The 24,225-nt window shown below is 37.5% G+C and overlaps 1 protein-coding gene across 1 annotated transcript in view; it reads left to right on the top strand.

Moving 5' to 3' along the window:
* nAChRalpha6 (nicotinic acetylcholine receptor alpha6) overlaps positions 1-24,225 on the top strand; it is a 546,969-nt gene that overhangs the window by 482,246 nt on the left and 40,498 nt on the right. The gene's annotated exons all lie outside the window — the stretch shown is intronic.

Genomic DNA, 24,225 nt, shown 5'->3' with positions numbered 1-24,225 from the left:
TTTTTTGCGTCAAATTCCCTGATAACCCCATTTAACGTGATTTTCAATATTTTTGAGTCCATAGAATAATTAAAAACTGAGAACTATAGGGACAGTCTCAGATATTTGTCAAGTGTTGCCAAAATTCAGAAAAAAACGATGAAGTCCTGTTTTGATCCATTGCTCCTCTGTGATTGGTTCACCAGTGTCAGGTACCTATCAGAACTCAATGTAACGAAACGGACCCGAAGAAGTTTACATTTTCTCAATGCTTCTCGCAAATGACCATCAAAGTTTGTCGTAGAACTTATTCTGGAAGTTGGAAATGTGTAATTTTTTATCATGACCGACTAGATTTCTGTCAACGTCCAATTATTTGCTTTTCATAGACTCTATTGAAGCTTTATGCTTGCAATTCAATCGGAAAGGGCAATAGTTTTTCTGTGCCAAAGAGAGTGGCTTGCAGTACTTCCTCTCTATTAGTGTTTTATCTTTGACTCTGTATCCCGTCATGATTCCAAGGCTTTGCTGCGTCATAATTTATCGGAATAAATTTTACCCTTCGCACAGGGAAAAACCACAAACTTATAGAAAATTCCTGAAAATGACTGAAATATGATCGATTTTTCAATTCTCGGTTGATGATGTTTGGACCTGAATACTAAACGAATTTTTATATTCGAAAGAAATCAACAAGAAACGAATATTCGCTTAAAATGATCCTTTTGATGTAAGATAATTCAAGAATAATTATATATTTGAATGAAAAGAAAATAATATTACAAATATGGATGATAGGTGAAGGTTAAAATAGTTTTTCCTCCCAAATAATTTCAAGAATAATATTAGAATGTGAGTATAGAAATGGTTTCTTCGATTCACTCAATGTCCCTTTAGTGACCTCAAAATAAAATCAATGATGAATGATGGTAAAAAAAGAAGATGTTTAAAATTGAAAATTTGATTTAAAATCGAAACCACAAACCAAGGAGTGCTTGATAATGAAATAATCCATCCAGGGAAATACCCCTTTTTAATCTCAGTCTTAAAATGATTCAGTGAGGCAGAAAAAATATTGATACTATTATTATAATAATTATATTATTGTGTCAATGAGCAGATGTCTACAGTGAGTCATCCCCAAAACTTTGCCTCTTCGAATATTTCACACATCTTCACACTTGTACATACATTTATGAATGCTACTTTTCTCTCTGATGCATCAAGTTTTTCTTCCACTTATGAGGAGTGACATTCTATCGCTACGTAGGATACAGTATGCCCTTTAGAAAGCCTGCGCCAATTGTAAATAAAAAACTAAAACAGCGAGACTTTACTCGTATGGGTGAAAAATTTCTTCCTATATGCACACTGCGAATGACAGATGAGAAAAAGTTTGGAGACTGACAAAATGCGATTCATGACGACGTGTAAAGTACCACCAAAACTTGATGAACTATCAATTTTATACTATAAAAAAGTGGAAATTGAAGAATTTAATTTTACGATTATCTATCATATAATCGCAGAGAATATCAACTTGTTATTTAGTAGATCGCAAATTTCATTTAGGTTTTCAGTCCTGTTGCTGAAGAGGAAGTTCATAGGAGAAAATTGATTGATGACATTCTCGAGCAAAGATTTGCAACAGGTCGATATCCGTAGAAGATGTGATTGCTGGAGATCTCTCTTCAAGAAAGTACCTTTAAGTCCGATTGATCAGGCGAATTTATCTGTCTTAGGCAATTAGGAATCGCCAGCATTTTGCAAGCCACCAGTGAACGAAACGAAAAGCATTTAATTATGAACAAAGGCACAATATTAGAGCAATTATTTTTTTGCCTTTAACATGATTAAACAATTTTTCCTTCGTAAAAAGTTGTAGTAACAGGCACACCTAGGACTTCAGTAGAGCGTGAGGTGCAGTTTGTGACCCAATTTGAATTTTGAACGGACAGGCAACTAAACTAACTTCGTGACATAGCGTGGAGTATCACAAAAATTGAAGGCGCTCCAAGGCCGAGTTCTGACTTTTGAAAGTCATCATCATCAAACCCTCTCGATGCCGATACGCATTATTGCGATACCAGTGGCGTAGCGTGAATGATCGATTATCGATATCCCTCATTTGTAGCTATGCTAAAGAATCGATTATTAAGGTGTTCGCTGCGGACACCCTGTCTATCGATCCTTTTCCATAGGTTTAAATGACAAATCAATCTATATATCGCAAGGCACGCCACGCCACTGTGTGATTCACCAGAAGAACGTGTATCCGCTCGCAACTTGCTGGCGATTCCCATAATTGCCTGCGACCCACGCCTCAAGAACTTTAAATCAAGGAATAGTGACTTTGAGTGCGTCGATATAATAGCATCATCTTAGATTTAATTTTATTCTTCGACAACTCAAGCCAATTGAACTAAGTGAGTTTTATGAGAATAATTTTTAGGATACCTTCTCTTACCCAAGAAATGATTTTGGTCCAGCCTTCCTAAACCTTTTCACTTTAATAACTCCTTTCATACGTTTAAAAGAAGCAATTCAATCAAATATAAAACTGATGATAACTAATATTATCTCACGTGATCAAACTGAAGGTTTGCCGTAGGTTTATTTGATGGGATAAGCGGAGTTGATCTCTTGGCGTAACTGCTGGAGCTCATACTTGAATGGTCACAGATTTTTTCAGGGATAGGTTCAATTTACGACAGTATAAACAAAACTGAATTTGTAAGAAGAGCACGTTTTCTAAGTAGGTTTGAGCGAAAAAGTTAGAATTCCTATTTTTGACATTTCATAGTTTAATGAAGGGTTCAACTGACGTTTGTGATAAAAAAAACCACACTGTTAAAGTGGTGTATACATTCAAAAATATTTTTTTTGGTTGTACTTTTAAAAATTTAAATAAACACTCCGAACATCCATTGACATAAAGGCATATGACAGTGGAGTAGGAGAAAATAATTACAATGCCAGCACCGACATATTATAAGTTTTTTGCGAATCGTTTTGGAATCTTGTTTTGCATGGTTTAAGCATGGCTTGTGGAATTTTTCTTTGGAGATTGGCTCACGGTTTTTGATCGATTCGAGTTTGGAACCCACATTGCATTTCCTTCATTTACCAGAATTTGTGATGTATTCAAAATTTTGAGAATTCCTTATCAGTTCAAATTGTGTATGCCGTTATTTCTACTTTCCTTTTTTGGGTGTATATTTATAAAAAGTAAGTATCGTTCTTAGCACCACTTCTGCAACTTGTGCCTTACTCTAAAATTTATTCTTTCCTTCTAAATTCAAAAGCTCGCCGTTAAAATGTATCGCAACAAGTGCATAACAGCGCATGCAAAACCAAATCTTCATAAAATTGGCTTCAGTGGTTTGGTTATTTTCATTTGCTGGAACAAGTATATTTGTATAATTTTCTTAGCCTGTTTCTTCAAGAAAAGAATTCACTCTACAGTGAAATTTCGAATCTCTACGTAGATATTATTCATGATGAGTGAAAGAGAGAAGAGGCGACAGAGATGAGAAAAGTGAAAGATAGTAGTAGCGATAGAATATATTTATTTTATGGGGAAGGGTAGAGAGGAAGAGAGAAAGGCAGAAGAAGAAAGCTAACGTTATCGGGCAAGTTTATTTCGGTTATTGTTCTTCCACCATAAAACAATACTTTATACAATTTTTATCGTGGCATCCAAAAAAAGATTGTGCCAAAAAATTAAGTGTCACCATCATCGGAAACCGCCCGTTAAGCTTTCATGACAAATCGATTGTACCTAAGGCTTCCTTAGTCTAGCCAAGTACACAATTGTTGTAAAAGCAGCGCAAATTATTTCGAGCCAAGAGATATGTTTCGACGCAGCAGCCTGTTTTAAGACACGATGAGTCAGTAGCAGAATCTTGTTTTGTCGCTTGATTCTCCTAGAACAGCTAAAAATATTAAGATCTTTCCAAAACGTAATTTTCTACGTTCAATATCAACCGAGATATTGCGCTTTGAAAAATTCGATTTCACATTACCAGTGTTTTTTGTCCCCCTGACTGATGAAACTAAGGTGGAAGAAACCAAGGGTTTCATTATCACGGTATGGATGACGTCATGAACCGACTTTTTCAAAGCGCGATATCTCGGTTAATACTGAACTTAGAGAGGTGCTGTTTCGGACGGAGCTCATTATTTTTGACTGACACACACGCATCGAGCATTGAAACAAGATTTTGTGACCAGCGCAATAAACAATTTTACAATATGAAAGATGCGGATGACAAGGATATAAGAACAAAATTACGACCAAAAACGTTTTGTTTGGAAAGCCAGCCATCCTTAGTTCGATATAAATAAACAATAACGTAAAAACTCTAAAATCTAAATACAGCACCTATCCAGTGTTCAGAGACTTATTCTTGTGCGCCAAAGGATAAGTTCCAGGATCCGGAACATAATGTTATTTTCCCCCGTTCGTGCTGAAAGTCTGCAATGAATAGTAATTAACCTTTATTTAGATTTTTTTTTCTAAATTAAGTGGGGCTTTGCAACCCACTAACACGTTAACAAAGACAATCTGATGAATTTTTCCGAAGGCTAAACCATTAAGGCGCTAGCGTATCCCCGTAGTTTATAAACCTTTTCCCGCTAATGTCCTAACTTAAGTTGGCTGAATGTCAAGGAGCTGAAAAACTACCATAATCAGAAAACAGTTTCGCGGCTGCACCGACGCTGAAATCATGAGACTAAACCGAGAGCGGCAGTTGTTAGAGATAGCTTCACCCGTCCTAAGCATCGTGTAATTCAGAATATTTGCACCACAGCAGGCTCATATTTCAAGTGCAGCTTTAAAGCCCTTTTAATAAATGTGCTAGTATTATTCCGCTGTTCAAGCAAACACACCCGAAGCGCCGCTGCCACGCTCAAAGAATAAACACTCAGAATCTTCAAAATGGACCACAAGCCATGTTTCTCCATCAAAAGTGCACGAGTGCACCTCGAAAATTCCCAAAAACAACTCGATAATAATTCAGCACATTGCTAACATGATTTCGTTCTAAATTGTTAAAATTAGCTCAGTGCTCGAGCTAACTCGAATACACTGGTAAAAAAAGTACGGTATCGTCTGCTATAAGTTTACTTCATTTCTTACACAGTTATACTATCCAGTGAAAATAACCAGAATTATAGTAGTTTTTATTAGAACTCTAGTGATACCCTAATTTGATAAATGCTACCACAGAGACTGGTTTTTATTGCCATACTGGGATCACTGTGTCAGAGCATAATAAAATCTAACGTAATTTTTTTTTCAGTGTAGGTTTTTGATATCTTTGCCGGGCGAAAAGTTCTAATATGAGAGCACGAAAAATGCTACTTTCCCTCTCGAAAATGTCAAATTTGAAATTATCTGAGTGCCCACCGTGTTCTACATACAATTTTGATGAGGAAATGTGCATTGGGGAATTGAATTTTGTACTCAATTTGTGGGGCTCCGTCGAGGAAGGGGACTAGGATATTGTTTTTTTTACTTTTCCAAAATCCATCGACTGTGGATGGAATGATAAAGTGGAGAGGTAAAAACACTCAAAACGCCTTCAATTACTTGTGTATGCAATTCGGACATCCATCGAACACGAATAGTTGCATTCAGGCGCTGGTATTAATACAGGCATACGATTCATCAAGCGCTCTGTGAGGGCGCTCGAACAGTGGTTCCCAGCTGTATTTATTACAGTTTTTATAGGTTGTATTATCATGAACAAGTGAAAAAGTAACCAAAATTGAGTGATAATGTGGGAAATAGACCACAAAGTAACCTAAACCCCGGTTTTGTTATTTTTTTTTTTTAAATTTTGTTTTGTTAGTTCCCTCTTAGGTTACACTAATCAAATTTTTGGGTTACATTGACCAAATATCTGAATTGAGAATTTGCAACCTCGTTCAAAATTAGGTGCGAGCTGCAGATGCGCTACCCTTTCGTAAGCTGTAACCTCTGAGATACATTGAGGGTAAAAAGAGTACATTTTTCCGGTAGGAGACTCCTATCATCCCCAGATGTCTAAAAGTCACCTAGCGTCACTATCGATTTAACCAAAAATATGGTCGATTAGCCAAGTTCTTTAGGATGATCTGACCGAAAATAAAATAACTCAAAGTGACCATGAACACGGAATTTTTTCACTATGTGAAGAATTTTTAGACTTCCTGAAATTTGTTTGACTCCATCTAGAGGGTTCCATCCAATCCATCTTTCCACCTAAAACAGTATCGACGCAACTGAACGAACTCATCGATGAACATTGTTGCAATATTTAACTCACACGAAAAATAGGAAATAATTGAGCAGCAATTTTATGGATTTGAAAAATTTTAAAGTAGATCCGCGGCTATTTTAGAATTTATCAGAGCCAGAAACTTGCTCCTTTTATGTTCTTCAGTTTTTCTAAGTAAATATTGCAACGTATCCAAGAGTCCTCTTTGAAGCAGTTTTTCACTGATATTCACTCTCAATAAGTCAGTTCTACCCCTTGAGAAACTTGGAAACCGATCTTTCTATCCTATTTGACAAAGATTGGGATCCGACAAAATTCTCTCCGTGCATCAAGTCTCGACCTATGGCAAATGTACAGCCGGGAATGGTCAATAGAAAGAGGACTACGAGAAGAAAAGTGAATTTATATTAAATCGTGCTACCATGATCAAAGGGATAACGAAGGTGCGCATCATTTCAGAGACAGTAAAAAATTCCATTTAGACGGGACGTGTGCTCCTCGCAGCGTTGCCAAACGGGGTTGATCGTTCCGACCAAGGACTGAGGTGAATTAGAGAAATCCCGTAGAGATTTGGCAACGATGATTAGGAGTAATAGACCCATCGCAGGGATGCGGAGAATCCTCTTGATATGAGAACTGTCTTGGATATGCACCTATGCGTACATTCCTTCCCGGAATAACCCTCAAAACAAACATGAAAAACATTTATTACGATAACACGCCACTGTGCCATCTCAAATAATGAAACACTGAATATGTGCGCCGCGCCGTAATCCTCAAACCCAGGTTTAACGAGCAAGAGAAAAACTTTCAGCCAGCAAAGGTGGTTTTTTTTAAAACATTCTTCGCTTATAAAATTATTGAATTGAGTAAATATAGGTGGCCAGACAGTTTACCAAATTGTTTTTGGACCAAAAGTTTATTTAACCTTAAGTATAGTTTGGTCAGTAAGATTTTGAGCCGATCTTTTTTTTACCCAAAATTTTTTTTAGTCCAGATATACAGATGGGAACGCATGGTCCTACTCCCAATGTTTTTGGGTCACAGAAAAAGTGGATATAAAAAATTGTGGACATTATGATAAGCGGATAAGAGTAATTGGCCAAAGTGTACTCTGGATGACAGATTTTGGCTTAATTAGTATTGGGTTAAAAAATTGGGTAAAATATCTAGCTACCTACAGTATACCTACTTGATGCGTATATTAGCAGATAATTGAAAATTGTATGTAGTGTTTGCATAATCATTTACCGACGGATAGTTTATCGTCGATGGATCCCTAAAAACGTGTCCAAGTGGTCACTTTATTTTTGAAAATAATAGAACAGAAATTAATGTTCCATAGTAGAACGTATCCTGTAGGTATCTCTTCATTTTTTCACCGACAGTGGTATCGTATAGGAAGGATAAAATGCTCAGGCAATGTCTACATTTCACTTAGTTTCAATTCAAATAAAGTATGCGTAGTTTTTTACTTTACGGTGACTTTTATCCTCCATCAGAATTTCACGGGGTACTCAACAAATACCATTACCATCATCCCATTTTCACAAGATCATGTCACACATCGCATATTAGAATATTTCAATCCACCCCTACCGTCTTGAAGAATATGCTGGCAACTTCCCATCTCGATACTCTCGAATATTATAATTCCTTGAAAGAATTTCGATTCGCTAAAATTTTGCCGCGCGAGTCAACCGAAACATCAATATCGACAGATTTAAAAACAAGCAATAATGAACCACTTATAATAAACACTGAACACCTAAACGCTTAAAATTATAATCTCCCCTGTCTTTTTCATTTTTCGCTACCTACTTTGCTTCAATTTTTTCTTCCTTGAGCAAATACATGCACGGAAAAGTAAACTTGACTGCAGTGGCGATTCTTGAAGTTGGCAACGTTGTTTTTCCTCCATTTAAACGCGCGTAAAATAATCGATTCGGTGAGGCAGCTTGTTTCACCTTACATTGATATTTTAAATGGATTTAAATGCAGGAGAAACAGTGTTGCCATCTTGCAAAATCACCACTGCTTGACTAGCATTTTTATCCACACACACGCTTCTTTTTTACTTAAACGCTCGTCATTTTTCAACAATACTTGCGAACCTTTTTTCTACACTCTCTTCCAATGAAACCCCCGAAAAGATAATCTCTGCTCGTGAAATCAACGCTTGCAGTATTCTCATTTTGTTTTTTGATTTTTTTCCTGTCTCTTTGAAGTCTGACTGACCTCCACGTATCAAATTGACCGTTCAAGATCTATTCACTTTTATTGCTAGTACTATTTTTGTGTTAAGCGTCTTATTTATTGATGATATTTCAGCTCTATGTACTTTCCTTTTCTATCTGTTTCCTTTCCTCCACTCTCTATGTCTGTTTCTCCTTCTGGTTCTTAAGTGTTATGTGTTTGTCTAAAATGCTGTAGATGTTTATATTATGAGTCCGTCCCCACTAGGAATCGTAGCCCTCCTCAATAGAATACAAACAACTCTAATAAATAAACCTTGACTTTCTAATCTTCTCACTTTTAAATACCCTTTCAAGAGAATTCGAACCACAATTCACTGACAAATGTGTCAAATTTCAAAAAATGACTTTTTCAACTCTCAGAATTTTTAAGGTTGAAATTGCTACGACGAAAACCCGTTATTCGGTGTTTTTAATTTTAGCGGTCATTTTTTTCTCTTTTTTTCGATTAATCCGCAAAACGGAAATCACGTCGCTTTCAAAGTGTGCTTGATTAACTATTTTTCAAGTTAATCAACCTAAGATCACACCAATAAATATACTTAACGTACCGGTATATTAATCGAATATTTTCAAATTGTGGATTTTTGTTTTTGATTTTTGGATATAGCCGTTAGGTAAGATACTATTTAAACGTGTCAATTAAATTTCGGCTCTTTTTGCGCAATGCAGTATGATTCAATATCCGTCTTGACAGATTTATTCCACAGGGTAGGAGCAAAATTCCACGGCATATATGTTTTTAAAAATGCCTGCCTGGCCCAACGGAAAATGTAATTTGAAGCCCAAGCATTATTTTGTGATCACCATCCTCTCTAAAAAAGCCCTGTTCAAACATTTCAGCTTTCATCGTACTGGAAATTATGAACAACCACACGTCTAAAATCTGGGTCAAAGATTACGTTTTTTTTGTTTTTTTTTTCACGTGAATAACTTACAGTAAATAATTCAAAAATAAAAAATCAAAATTCATATCCGGTCACTTGAATCCGTAGTCGTTCAAGGAAGGAGTTGGTAGATGGGTCCTATGGGTCCGATAAATTGAGATACTCAGCTAAGAAATTGGGGTACTCATAAAAAGAATACAATTAAATATGAGTATCTAAGAACACAAACTTTTCAGCGTGAGATAAATCAATGCGCTCAACTCTCTAATAAACAGCCCCATTAAGTCATCGTTCATTAAATTGTAATTTTATGGTGCAGGCTGGCACCCGATTTGGACTCGAAAAAAAAAATCCAAGGAATAAATGGAGGCTAAAGTCCCCCGGAATAACTAGGTAAGATAGACAAGGTATCTCAAATTGTATTTTAAAGCTACGAGTTTAATTACAACACTTCAAAACTCGTCTTAATTGCGAGACTATCACACGCTTCTGTCCTTCATTTTTAATTCCTCTTTCGCCCTCTTTCAGCTATCAGTTTAAGTTCCTCTTTGTACCATAATTTCTCCCTACCTCAGTAGCTAGTTACTTACCGATGAAGTTTCGAATCCTCCTTTTCTAAAGTTTTTTACCAATACTTCTTGGTTCGCCTCAGTTTAAATAGGAATTTTTGTCTTCCCTGGCTGATAACAAGTCTGCTTCGAATTGGTCGTATTTTTTATTACTTTTTAACTTTACTATAGGTATAACCAGATGAATTTTACCAGATTCAACCTAAGTGCATTTCACATAGCTTAATTTCCTCGCATGTTTCATTTTGTTGACAGGGATCTAGAAAGTAAAAGTAACGCCTCAAAACTCAGTCAGAATTTCTCTCTGATTGTGATGGGCATACTTACAAAACTTCAAGTCAGAATTTTGGTTAGTTTTCTGGTAAAAAAATGAAACATGAGAAGAAGTTAGACTACGTTTGATGTTGTGAGGCTGATTTAATTAAATTCGTCAAACTTCAACATTTCTCTCTTTACTGATTCCTTTTTACTGTTGCTCCGTACTTCCACTTCGAGCCAGGTGTTATTTTTTTAAGATTGAAAATATAAATTAATACATTTTGCGCAAAGAACACAAAAAGTTGAATTATTTCTTGCAACGTACTATCAGCGATTTCATCAAAATCCATAAACGCGGCTTGCTTTTGAAATTGCCGTCCAGAAAAATTCAGTATTCACCACACGCAGCTTCCAGAGATTAAGCACGATAAGTGTAAGGAATAGAAAACGCTCTGACGTCACGCACAGGGAAGCCAATAAATACAGGAGAAAAAGCTGTGATGAATGAAAAATAATCTATGAGCTGTCAACGACAATGACAATTCTCATCAGTTAGCAACGTTTTTTTAATTTTAAATGTATGTAAAATAATCAATATTTATCAATTTAGGTCCCCTCACCTTGAATCGATATTTCTAATGAATTGAAATAAACGCAATGCAGTATTATCAATTTGAGAATATCGTCAAGATTCAGCTCCTCACTCTCACTACCCGCATTAGTTTCGTCAGAAAACTCTTACAAATATAGTTTAATTACGTTCATGGGCGAATGGCAACTTTTCCAAGTCTTCAACAATGGAATATTTTCTGTATAACAAAGAAGATGACCTTAGCGCAATGCATGTGATTAAATGCGTTATATTGCCGAAGTTTTTCAACACGAGTGTCATCTTCAGGGCGTTCCATATGTACATACAAAATATCAACTCGAGGGAACATGATAGGTCTGTTGCTCGCAAGAAATACAGCCCAACAATACACTTTTTACGAGTAAAATCGCTCGAAAATCACGTTCAAAAAATCTGAAATCGTAAATAGCAACACGCTTTTTTTAAGTTTCCCGCGTTTGCTGGCAGCACGGACATGCCGCGTTGCTTCGAGCCACTTTTTCGACCTGGAGGTGTTGCGCAGTATCATAGGAGATTGAAGGCACCCTAACGTATCATGCTTGATGGCATCTTTCAAAAGTACGACAAAAAAAGAGCGGTAGTCGAAAAACTTACTAAGTCCTGGCATCCGTATTCAATAACGTTTAGCATGATTTTTGAACTTCATTAGAGGAAAAAGTGACTTGAACCAAGCAGAAGCATGCTCAAATTTACCGCCGAGAAGGCTTTCTTATGAATTATTAAATAAAATAATGCTTCTATATAAAAGAAGAGATGCTTATTCAAGAAGAAAAGTCATTCACATCAAGCAGAAACCCGCTTTCATTCAGCGATTTTATTCTTGATTCAAAATAAATTCTTCCTGACGGCACCATCAAGAATGTCTCTGCCTGAATCAAGTCACTTTTTCTCTAATGAAATTCAAAAATTATGCTAAACGTTATTAAATACGGATGCTAGGACGTAGTGCGTTTTTTGGATTACCGCCTTCTTTTTGTACCGTAGTATCTTGATTTATTTTGCGAGGAAAGCTCCGTACTCTTAAAGGATACCTGTCATTCTTAATATGCTGGAGCGCCTTCAATTTCGTATGATGTTGTGCGACATCTCTGTCGCGAGGTAGTTGCTTGAAGCACCGTGGCACTCCGTGGCGTGGTGGGCGACAAATGAGACACTCGCATGGGCGCCTACAAACCTAACAGGATACTTCACGCATTGCGCAATGCGTGAAGTATCCTGTTAGGTTTGTAGGGGCCAGCTCGCGTTCCGCACTGGCAGCGCGCGGCGTGCCGCTGAATTACAGGTACTCTACGCTGAATGATCCACTAAGTGGGATATTCTGGTCAGAGAAGTTCTTCGAGCCCAGTGAATCGCGCGGGGAACCTCGGGACCACGCGGAATCGATTCAGAGCCACGCACACCAGTCCACCACAGTTTCAACTTAGCCTACTACCCATGATTTAATACTAATTTCAAGATTTGTTTTCCTATCGAAGATCAAGAAAAATCGACAGTGGCACCATTGCATGAATGGGTAAATTCACTCGAAAATCACGGTGGGCACGTACAAAAAGTCCGAAATCCTCTCCTCAGCGCGTAATCTGCGGAGTTTGCAACACGCCCTCTCAAGTTTCCCGCATTTCCGGGCAGTTTTTCTCCGTCCTCTTCGACCAGATTTGTACAGGCAGAGGAGTAAAATAAACAAACCCGGGTAAACAAACAATTTTACTACCTTTTTCTATTGTATGATTTCAATCGTTTGTTTCCTTCTTATTTCTTAATCAGCAAAAATAAAAGCTTTGAATCAATTGAAATCTTATACAAGGAAAGTTTATGAAAGTTCGAGGGATTGTTTGTTCATTTACGTTAGGTCTCTCTCCAGGCAAATCTGACTGCTGGCCACCGAGGAACACTACCCGCATACGCGGTAAATTTGAAAATACGTGCTATAAACTACGCAGATTAGACGCTAAGGATAGGATTTCAGTTTCCTCCAATGTGCCCATGTAATTTTCGAGCGAATTTGCCTCTAGAAAATTTGTTCAGCAAGCTGTATCTTTTACGTGCAACAGACGCATTAAACATGTTCAACGTTGCAATTAATTTACAAGTTTTTTTTTTTATTTAGCCTTTGATATGGATTGCATTTTACAAAAAGGAACCAAGATCATTTGGCTAAGATTGAGACGAAAATTACGTTTGTAAATTTGCTTTTTTGCTTGATATCAGTAATTTTCTTGCAAAAAATGTAAGTTGCACAATCATAGCAACATTGGAATGCTTTTGGTTCCATTTTGCAAAATGCAATCCATGTAAAGCTTGCACTGAAAAAAATAATAGAGCCGTAGAGACAAGATAAACTTGTTAAACCTGCCTTGTCTCAGGAACAAGACTTTTAGTCTGCCAAACAACTCAGTTTGTTTGGGAAACAACACCCGTTTGTTAATGCAACAAGACCAGTCTTGTTTTATATGCTAGGTTTCTGAGCCACCGGACTCGATAGTCTTGTCACTGTGACAAGATTCTCTACTCACCGCGAGTAACGGTCAAATTCAAAGAGAGCGTATTATTTTATATATTTTGAAAGAGTATTTTAAGAACTACGCATAATAATTGTTCCCCGAAAATTTTTCTGGATGTTTAATGACAAGGTAAATACAATAAGTTTATAATTCTTTTTTAAAAATAAATCGCTCATGCGTAAGGTTTTAAAATCAAATGTATCTAATTATAAAATTATTTTTTTAACGTTTGATTTATTTATATATTATTAATTATTATCATGATATAAAATAAAAATAAAAATTAGAATCATTAACACGGAACAAAGGAAACATCGTTGCTTGAAGAAACACATTTTTCCGGCCTAAATTGTCCATTTTTATCTGATGTAGAGTGTAAATTCCTTTTCGTAAACGGTAAATAGTAAAAAAGAAAAAAACCAAACAATCTGATGCTCTACGCATTCCACAGACTTGAGATAGCAACACAATGAAAAAGTAATTCTGTGGGCTGTACTTATACTTATAATTCGGCTCCATTATACAACTAGCCCGGATAGCTCGGTCAGTAAGACACTCGGTCCATAACCAGATGGGCCCGCGTTCAAATCCCGATCAGGTCGGTAAAATTTGAAAGATCGAATGGGACAATTCTGGTGTAAGAGGAGTGAAGGAAGTAGAGATTAATTAAATTTTCATAGAAAAATTGCAATTCATAGAAATTTGTGACATTTTTTTGCAATTTTAATTTCTTCCGAATACTGTGACAAGACAAGTCTTGTTCCCAGAACTAGACAATTTTGTTACCGTGACTAGACTTTTGACTTATGCAACAAGGAAGTCTTGTTCCCTGAACAAGACTGTATGGGTCCCACGAACAAGAATGCCTTGTGGATCAAATATAACAAGACGGTCTTGTCTGGGGGACTAGAATCCTTGTTTCTCGGACAAGGCACTTTTTTCAGTGTGGGCATTGCTCAGAGGTACCTTAATAAAAAGAGAGGCGTAAACCTCTTCCTAGCCTGCGATTTAATAAGAGTGGAATATTGTGAGAAGACATAAAAGAATAAGAAAAGATACTAATAATCAATCATCCTTTGGAGTTGCGTATTTTGAAAGAGCTTTGATGTCGCTAGTCGCTCGTCGCGAGGGAGCAAAGAGAAGGGAGAGAGTTCAGTGCTGCCGTACTAAGGAAAAACGCCGTATGAACCCTCAGGCGTTGCTAAATTTCTTCTGACCAATCACTAATTTTCAGGAAAATTTTTAAACATTTTTCTGCCAATTTCTGAGATAATTTTGCTTGTAATTTGATCTAAATATTATGAAAATTTCAAGAAAAAGTATTCACAATTTTCCTCAAAAATAAATATTTTATCCTAGGAAATTTGGCAACTCTGGGATGTTCACACGGCGTTCTTCCTCAGCACGGCAGAGTACCCGAAATAAGTGCTTTGCGTAATTGAGAAATACCCCGATAGCCGAGGAAGTTTGAGTGCTCTCCGCCTCGAGCTTAGTTTTGACCGTTTATTTTACATCTCAAGACTGTTGCGCATTTTTTTGAAACCACCGGTTCAATGATTCTGTTGTCCACGAGAGATATTGCAAATAGAGTAGATTCTTTTAGGTAAGCTCACAGACTATTGAGAGAATAAAAAATGTTTAATTGCAATTGCCACACCTGTCAAGATTTTGTTGCCCCTTTTTTCGCAACGTGGAAGGGGGTGGGTTCGTGCCGTTCGTAAATTACGTTCTTAACATTTTTCATGCAGATTTTCGATGGCCAAAGTGCGAAACCAAGTATATTTCCATCGCGATGTTCCAACATTTTCGCTCTTATTTAATTTTTCGAGGAGAATGACACCAACTTTATCGTTTGGAATGTGTACAGAATATTCTGCTAACAGAGATGAGAAGAAAAACAAAGGAAGTTTTCAAGAAATGGGCCTGTTGCAAACTTCAGAGAACAAACAGAGGAGTCGCTTTCATAGAAAATGTCTCAAAAATCGCGATGAGCGAATCGTAAAAGTTTGAAATACATTCTTAAGTATAAAATCTGCGTAAGACATATGCTTTTTTAAAGTTTCCCGCTTTGAAAATGATACTACGCACAGGCGAACATTTTTTAAGAGGAGTCGTTCTATCTAACCTTGGCGCAGTAGGATTCTACACAATATTCCGCATAGCTTTTGAAGGTATGCGAATCGAGAAAAATGAAAAAAAAAACCTATATCTCTTGAGATTGTAAAGTTAGGAGTGTATCTCAGACTTTCTGAATGCACTCATCGTGATTTTTGAGCCACTTTCTCCAAGAAATAACTCATCTTTTTGCCGTAGCCGAAGTTCGCAACAAGCTCATTAGGGATGGTTTTTGGTTAAAATTCCAGAATCTGATTTTTCGACTTACTTGGAAAAAAATCGTTCCACTAAAAAGTTTACCTCCGGAGCTAAAATCTCTCTTTGGTGGATGATCTCATATGCAAGGAAACACGCATATACGAGGTCTGTTAGATTAGAAACCGGATTTTGGTCATAACTAGCCCACAATGCGTCCGAATTAGGTTTTCTTGAGCTTTCCTGATAGCTGGAAATATATTTAAGAACGCTACGTTCACAGATTTTGTTTATTTTGATCAGTGCTTTATTCTGTGTCATCTTGAATACGAGTAAGTCAGGTGCGTTTTGCGATTTTCATCATGCGATCACTGATAGAGTAAAGATTCAACATTAAATTTTGTTTTAAACTCGGTATACCTTGTACCGAAACCTCTTGTATATGCCAAGTAAAGTTTACCGTGATCGATGTTCCCCTTGTTTTGAATAGGTTAAACGATTCAAAACTGGTCAGGAGTTCGTCAAAGATGAAGAGCATGGGAATCGACCCTCAACGGCAACTGACATTTGTCACGTGGAAGAAGTGCGGGCAAAAGTGCTCGAAAATGGTCGTTTCGAGCTTGTTGAACAGAGTAATATTTCTGAAGGCTCTGTACATACAATTTTGATAGAATATGTAGACACGCATAGAGTTTCAGGTACACTTGCCCCTTGATTGTTGTCCGTTGAACGAAAATTCAACCAAATGTCAATTTCCCTTTAGCTGCTTGAACGTTCTAACAATGATCCTACATTTTTGGATAGGATAATTTTCGATGACAATACTTTAGTATACGGCTACGATATGGAGACGAAACTCCAATCGTCCTTGTGGGTTGAAAAATGCGTAGTGCAAGACCGAAAAAAGAGAGACAAATTCGGTCAAACATAAAAATCGCAAAACACCCTTGAGGTTGCCTTACTTCAAGCCACATACCAACGAAGCTAATTAGGATTTATCAAATTTGTGAACGTAGCGTTCTTAAATATATTTTCAGCTATCAGAGAAGCTCAAGAAAACGTAATTTGGACGCATTGTGGGCTAGTTATGACCAAAATCCGGTTTCTAATCTAACAGACCTCGTATAACATTTCCCAAACATAAAAATTTCAACAGGGGAGATTTGTATGCGCATATGGCGTTCCCGCTCAACACGGCCGAGTAAGTAACCCTAATTTGGATCCCATAGCCCGAACCTGACTGAAGATCTGCCTTTGCGGGTAGCCTAAGCACCCGGGCGTCCTAGCAACCGCGGGGAGGGGGCGCGAGGCGGTGAAAGGTGACAACTACAAATTATATCGTCTCGCATTCATCTCTGGGGTGGCGCGGCGCAGCGACCGACGGTCGGGTTAGCTCTCGACTTAAATCCTCCCCCTCCCCCTCGCATTTCATTTAGTGTTATCTTGTCCTCCCGTCGTCTTCCAATCCGCAGAGCTAAATTAAATTACCCCGCACACTCGCTCGGATCCCTCCGCCTCCGAAGACATTGTCTCAGAGCCCCGTCGAAGGAAATCCTCTTCGAGTTCGGGAGTCTGCCGCGTGGTCCAGCGCACCCCCTTCCCCCCAACAACAGGGGGTGACAACCCCTTGGAATGTGGGGAGGATCTAGGAGAAGTCAGGCAATTCGTCGTTTTCCAAACGAAAGCACGTAACTACCTTTCAATATTGCAAATTCTCCACTCGTTCTCTTGTGTTTTTACCTGAAAACCATTGGGAATTTCTAACGAAACATTTTTCCAGATTTTCCTCTGACCTCAGGGAAAATAGCAGAATTCTAGACAGATATTGTATTCTCTGTTGTATTCTTTTAAAAAAAAATCATTGCGGAAGTCAATCATGCAGCCTTGAAACGGAAATGCGTTTTTTCGCCTGCAGAACGAACCGGGCCCACGTTAAAAGGGGCAAAGTTGAATGTGAATCAACGATTAAAGTATCCATGAACCATTCTATTTGACTAATCGAATGCAGTTTTTCGTTTTCAGACAATTTAAGCTTTGTCTCATGGTTTACAAAATAGTTTTTTGAGAAGAAACAGCAAAAATGTGCTTCTGAACGGAACAAATCCGTGTTTTGCCAGAAATTTAAATTGAAATCAGGGATTTTAAAAAATGTGTTCAGTTTTCCGATCTGTGTTGATATTAAGTAAAGATTCACCTTCAAAAGTAAAGATAGTTATACACTGTTCGAAAATTTATAAAATTCGCGATTCAATAAATGATTGCTCGAAAGATGATATTTTCCCATTTATCTTTCCTGAAATATGTAGAGATATTCGGAGTTTTTCAATTGTAGGTTTGAGATATCTGAGTCTACGTTTGACGATTTACATTATTCAAGGAAAATTCGAGTCAAAAATCCCAGAAATTCATTTATCGAATGACTCCTCTGCGAACTCTCCAACTTTCGATTTGTTCGTGGCGAAGAAAGGCTCGAATAAGCGCTTCTCCAGCGATTGTTCGTTCTGCAGAGCGCCTTCAAATTATTGTGTATGCAAACCTCAGCGCGCCTCAAGTTGAATAAGTTGCATGCACCTCGAAATGAAGGCACTTTATCGTCGCAAAATTGCATCACACACAAAGTTGAATAAAGTGGAATTAAGCTCGCCAATTCCATCCTGATAAATTGATGGCGGAGGGTGAAAAATGCGTATCCGGTTACAACATTGCAAAGCTCCGATCATATTTATTTATTTTTTTTTTAAATTAAAAATACTAGGCACTTTTTTTTTCTTTTTTTTGTCTGTTGGTTTTATTCACATGTTCAATAACATTCACTTAGAACTGTAAGGACATATATTGATAGTTTTATTTTAAACACATAAAACATAGTCGGTTAAACGATGCGATAGGGGTTCGGTCGATATAGTCATTTCAGCGTAAAAATTGACTTCACGAACCTTTCAGCCTACTACCTTTGACAAAATGACTATAATTGACCAGTCAGATGTCTGAAAATACATGTTTTGGCTTTAGTCATCAATATGTCATGGAAGGATGTTGGAAGAATTTAAAGTATAGCGTGCACAGAGTAACCTTGGCAAATCATATTTACTTGGCTTATTAATAACTGCGGTCCGATTATTGAAACTATGTCCGTCTGAAAAGATAAAACAAAGCCCTATCCTAACCATGAAATATACAGCTTTTGGATGTCTTACTGGGCTGCTGTGAACTTTCAAGAATCGACCCGCTGAAAGGTATCTAAAACCTCGGATTTTGGGTAGGAATTCTTACAAAAATAATTTCCAGGACCTTTACAGAACTGCGATTCTTAATCTACAGTTTAGGACTCATACACTCATTTTAAATTCCCATTTTACATACTTTTGAACTAAAACACAGTATTGACAGAAATGACAATTTGGGAGGGAAGATTATTGGAAGTCTTCGACCCGGGCCTAATTTATTTTCTGTTTTAATACTTTCTGTTTTCTAAGTTATTCTCTAATCAAATATAATTTTTGAAGCAATTTAATTACATCTCAAAGATTTATTATCAAATCGCGATCGATATTAAGTTTTAATAAAATAATATAACGTATTTATCTCAATTAGAGGAGGCTACGAATCATTATGCTAAAATATTTTATTGCAGAGTTCAGTGTAATTTTTTTATTTTCACTAATTTTTCTCTTCGATTTTTCGACTACCGACAGCCGATTTTCATTGGTTGCTTTCAGTGTTGCTTGTCGTGAAACTATCTTCCTTTATTGTCTTTTAGAACAGCGTTCATTAAAAAGGAACACACTTTCCTGGCTCTATGTCAGAAACGACATGGCCGCTTTTGATTTTCCCTGTACACGAAGGTGCTTTTAAATGTACGTTCAATGTTCATGCATTTGGTTCCATTTTGATAAACGCTGAATGTTTGTGCTTCCCTCATTTCTCACTCAATTCCGCTTTGTATTATGTGTATCCTCAAGTATTTGTATTTATCTTTAGTTTTTATTCAAATATGAGCCACAATCATATTGGATTAGGTTTGTCGTATATAGATTACCTCTTAAAATTCTTCTTCGCTACTCTGTCTTTCCATTCCATTCTTCATTTCTTCATTGTTCTGTTTTAGCATGCTGGATAATAGGTTGAAACGAAGAAATTCACTAGAACTTTCAACATTTGTTAATAGGAATGATGAAGCTGTTGGAATGTAGAATAGAAGCGCGGTTGAAATACACTTCCTTGCCTGTGTTTCTACATCCCATGATTGTACTTTAATCCTTCCTTCGTATATGCTGTTTTTGCATTGAAGGGAAAGAATGTTCGTTTTACCATATCCTTAATTGATTTAATCGCCAAACATTAAGGCTTAATTCATATTTTTCTGCTCGGAGTTTATAGCACAGATAAAAAAAGTAACAAAATTTCTATTCTTTTTCAATTTTAAAATTGAAAGGTAGTTCCATTTGAAAATTTCACCGATTTTTCTTGTGACTAGCGGGGAAAATCAACAAAATTTTGATAAAAATTTCAGTCATCTTCTCGTAAAACAATTGAATCGTTTGAGTCAATTTTGCCATCTTGGAATGGAGATAATGTACCCTCGATCCTCGTCTCAGCAGTAGCGATTCTTGCAACTTGGCATCACTGTATTTTTCTCCATTTACACCCATTGAATATATCGATTTTAACCGAGGCAAACTGCCACACCAATAATCGATTCTTTTACATACATTTAAATTGAGGGAAAACAGAGTTGCCAACTTTTAAGAATCGCCATTGTATCTGGGCGACGACAAATAGACCGACCACGTATAGAATATGCTTATTGGAAATCCGGGGTTTTCAACCGTATTCTTGTTGGACCTAACGTAAACGATGTATATGGTCGCCAGTGTTCTTTTCTTTTGGTTTTTACTTGAAAAAGTGAATATTCAAGCTTTTAGAACGACCACTAATGAGAAAGATGAGCAGAAAAATGTTTTGCAGAAAAGGCATTAACACAAGAGGAAGGCTTCTCGCTTTCCTTTGATTGCCGAAAGCACGAAATGAAAAAACCTAAGACCGCAATCGGCAATCTCAGTGGCAAGGTTGCCAGGTTGTGCGCTGAAATCTAGATATTTAAAATGGGTTTAAATGGATGAAAGTTCTGGCTTTTCAGCAAAATCTGTCAACAGTGCTTGTAGGGCGGCCGCCCTCAAGCACGCAATCAAAACGTAGCCGATCCAGTCAATTGATTTCATCATTCACTTTTCTACTCATTCACGACGGACGTAGCTCTGGGAATGCGGTCGGATGGGGCTCAGCACCCCCCCCCCCACCCCCACCCCAGTTGAGTTCCTGTGCTCGGAGGGGCAATGCACCGAGGCACCGAACTTTAATAAATCGCGGTCAAATTAAGTTCTGTTTGATAGAGCCAACTAAAACATTCTGGATCCTACTTTAATATTTGTGCGAGCCGCCTTTATTGGAAAATGCGCGCGGTTTGCGAGGAACCAATTAGTGGTGCCCTGGAGTCATGCCCGGAGGGGGGGGGGTGGAAATCGGACCCCCCTCACTCGGCTTCGTAGGGTTTCCAATGCGTAGACACCCCCCCCCCACCCCTCCCCCTGTTAAGAAGTTAGAGACGAGGTGGAGGGTTGGTCAACGAAAATGGACTGTATCTTCAGCTGGAGCTCAATGCATTCTCGGTGCGATCGTATTTTTAAAAATGTTAATCACCAGGTGCTTTATTTTGGGGAAATTGAAATTCGGTCTCTAGATAAATCATTGAGAAGTGTTTGTGTCGAGTATTATCCTCTAAAATTTTAAAATAAAATTTAAAGCCCTGTTTCCAATCAATCATAGATATGGATACATTGAAAACGGCTGCGAAGTTGAAATGGTGTTTTTGACTTTATTTCAAGTTTTGAAAGATAGTTTTCGGCACGGAAATTCCTTAATGATGGATCCTTTGACTGAAATTTCAATTTTTCCAAAATAATCTACTTAATTGATCGAATTTGAAATAAATCAATCGTAATCAGAATGCATATGGCTTCAAAGCTGAAAAATCACTCTATGACGAATATCAAGCTTTTTGTATCAAGCACTTTCCCCGTTTTGAAGCCTCCTTTTTTAAATGACATTGTGCATTTTATTTTCAACAATTATCAAAATTCCATCTTCTTGCCCAGTAAAAACCTTTAAACGTCAATATTTGCTCATTTCCACTTACCGATCTCTTTTCTTTATGAATGATGTGTTGTTTTCACCGCCCTGAAATCCCTTTCGTTTTGTCGCTTGAATCCCTCTTTGCCCCATTACTCTTGCGCTTGACTATTGAGGCCACAAAATTGCCCGCATCCAAACGCAAGTTGTTACGCATAACTGCATGGATTCAATTATTGAATTAAAAAGAGAAAAACCTCATTATTGTATTTTGATCCCTCTTTGTCACCGATGTAAAAATACGCAAATTGTAGGCTTCCTGAACTTTGTCGGAATATTAAGTTAAATGTTTGTCGTTTGTTGTGTGCTTTTGAGATTGTGCCCGTCGTTTGTTCAACGCTTTCTGTTTGACGTTTTACCCTATTCCTTTCCTGTAAGTTCGTTGAAAATTCTCCTGTTTTGTCATGGTTAGTATTAAGTTCTCTACAGTGCCGTCCTAATAGTTTACAAAGTAAGTATGGAGACGGGGTATAGGCTTGCCGAACGTGAACGATAAGCAGAAAATTGATCGTTGCAAGGGACAACAAAAGTACAAAATACAGAGGATAATATCCTACAATTTTGATAAACTTTTAGGTAGATATACTGATCCACCTCAAAATTTGGAAAATCCACATTATATTTTCTTCTGTGGGTTTTTTTTCTTGCAATGGCAAAGCATTGTAATTTCCAGCAAGGATCGCTTTTCAAAGAAATGCTCCTAAATTGTATCCCAAGTTTTGCTAAAGTTATCCTTTTAATGATGGTTCCACGAAGCTTTCCTTAAAACTCCCTCAATCCCAATGAAAACCATACATTCTTAACTATGAATACAACCCTAAGTGTATACCATTATGCTAAGGACGAACGCCGTATGAACATTCGAAAGTTACCGAATTTCCCCAGATATAACATGAGTTTTTGAGGAAAGTCATGCATATTTTTCCTTGAAAATTTTACGTATTTTAGATCAAATTTTGAACTTAATTTTCTGAAAAATTTGAAGACAAATATTCACAATTCTCCCGGTAAATTTTGTTTTTATCGAAGGAAAAATGGCTACGTCTGAAGGCTCATGCGGCGTTCTTCCTTACTAAGGCAGTATACCTGTATTTTATGGAGCAAAGTCACTCATGCTCTTTTACAATAAGAAAAACCACGCAGAGTTGCAACAACACTCAATTGCCCTCAGGTTGTTTTGATTTTCTACACTTCACAGGAAAACTTTCAGAGTAGTTTACAACCGCCAAGTACTCAAATTCTGATTCATAACAAGATGTAAGCAACCTGAGGTACATACTTGAAGTTTAAAAATCGGCAAAGCCCCATCTTACCGCGGAAACAATACACCACGCGGGTGGATCGATCTCTCTCGAATAACCTCCATCGATGAATTCCTATCTCAACAGTGGCATTTATCGATGGAAGTATCGATTTATCGATTTAACAATCCAGGCGTTGATCTCCAAGGCTCTGCTCTTGGCAAACCTTGCCCCGCGCAAAATGAAAGTTTTGAGTAGGGTGGGCTCCCAGGCGCAAGATCGCCCGGAAAACCCGGAGAATCCGGGTCCAACACCCGGCGGAGCTACTTCACGTTCGGCAAACCTGCGTTTGGCCAAGTTTGTAATTAGCCCTTGTCTAAACTCGCCTCATCCGGGACTACGGTCCTTTTCATCGCTTCATATTTTACGGATTTTATGCTCGCCCCGGTATACCTTGACGCCAGCGGCGTGGCGTGCTTTGCGATATATCGATGGATCTGCCATTTAAACCTATGGAAAAAGATCGATTCACAGGGTGTTCGCAACGAACACCTTAATAATCGATTCTTCACCGTACTTTCAAATGGGGATGTATCGATAATCGATCATTCACGCCACGCCACTGCTTGACGCTTTTCCTCGAGTCATTTCTCGCGGAATTCGCTCATCAAGGAAGGAAAAATGCCGTGATGAATGACGCCATTCGAGGAAAAATAAAATTGCTTCGATGACTCTAGCTATTATGACTGAAGAGTTGAATCATCGAATCGTAGGAAAAACGCCGTATTAGTATTCGGATGTTGCTAAGTCTCCGCTCGAAAAATATAATTGATTTAAGAGAGTTATGGATTTTTTCCTTGAAATTTTCAAACTTCTTTTTTTTCTACGACCTAAATTTCTGTGAAAAACCAGAAAATATATATTTAAATTTTTTTTTGAACATTCGTGATTTGTCAAAGGAAATTTGGCAACGTTTGATTATTGATACGGTATTCATCCTTAGCACGGTAGCTCTGCCCTCCTGAGGAAAAATACTGTATGAGCCCTCGGTCATTGCATTTAGTGTGATAAAACGCGCATTTTCAAGGAAACTTGTGGAGATTTTTCTTTCATTTTTCAGAGCGTTTAATTTGCAATTC

This window comes from Bemisia tabaci, chromosome 6, assembly GCF_918797505.1.
Source record: "Bemisia tabaci chromosome 6, PGI_BMITA_v3".
NCBI lineage: Eukaryota > Metazoa > Arthropoda > Insecta > Hemiptera > Aleyrodidae > Bemisia > Bemisia tabaci.
The sequence above is the reverse complement of the archived record's forward strand: the minus strand, read 5'-3'. Positions and strand labels throughout refer to the sequence as shown.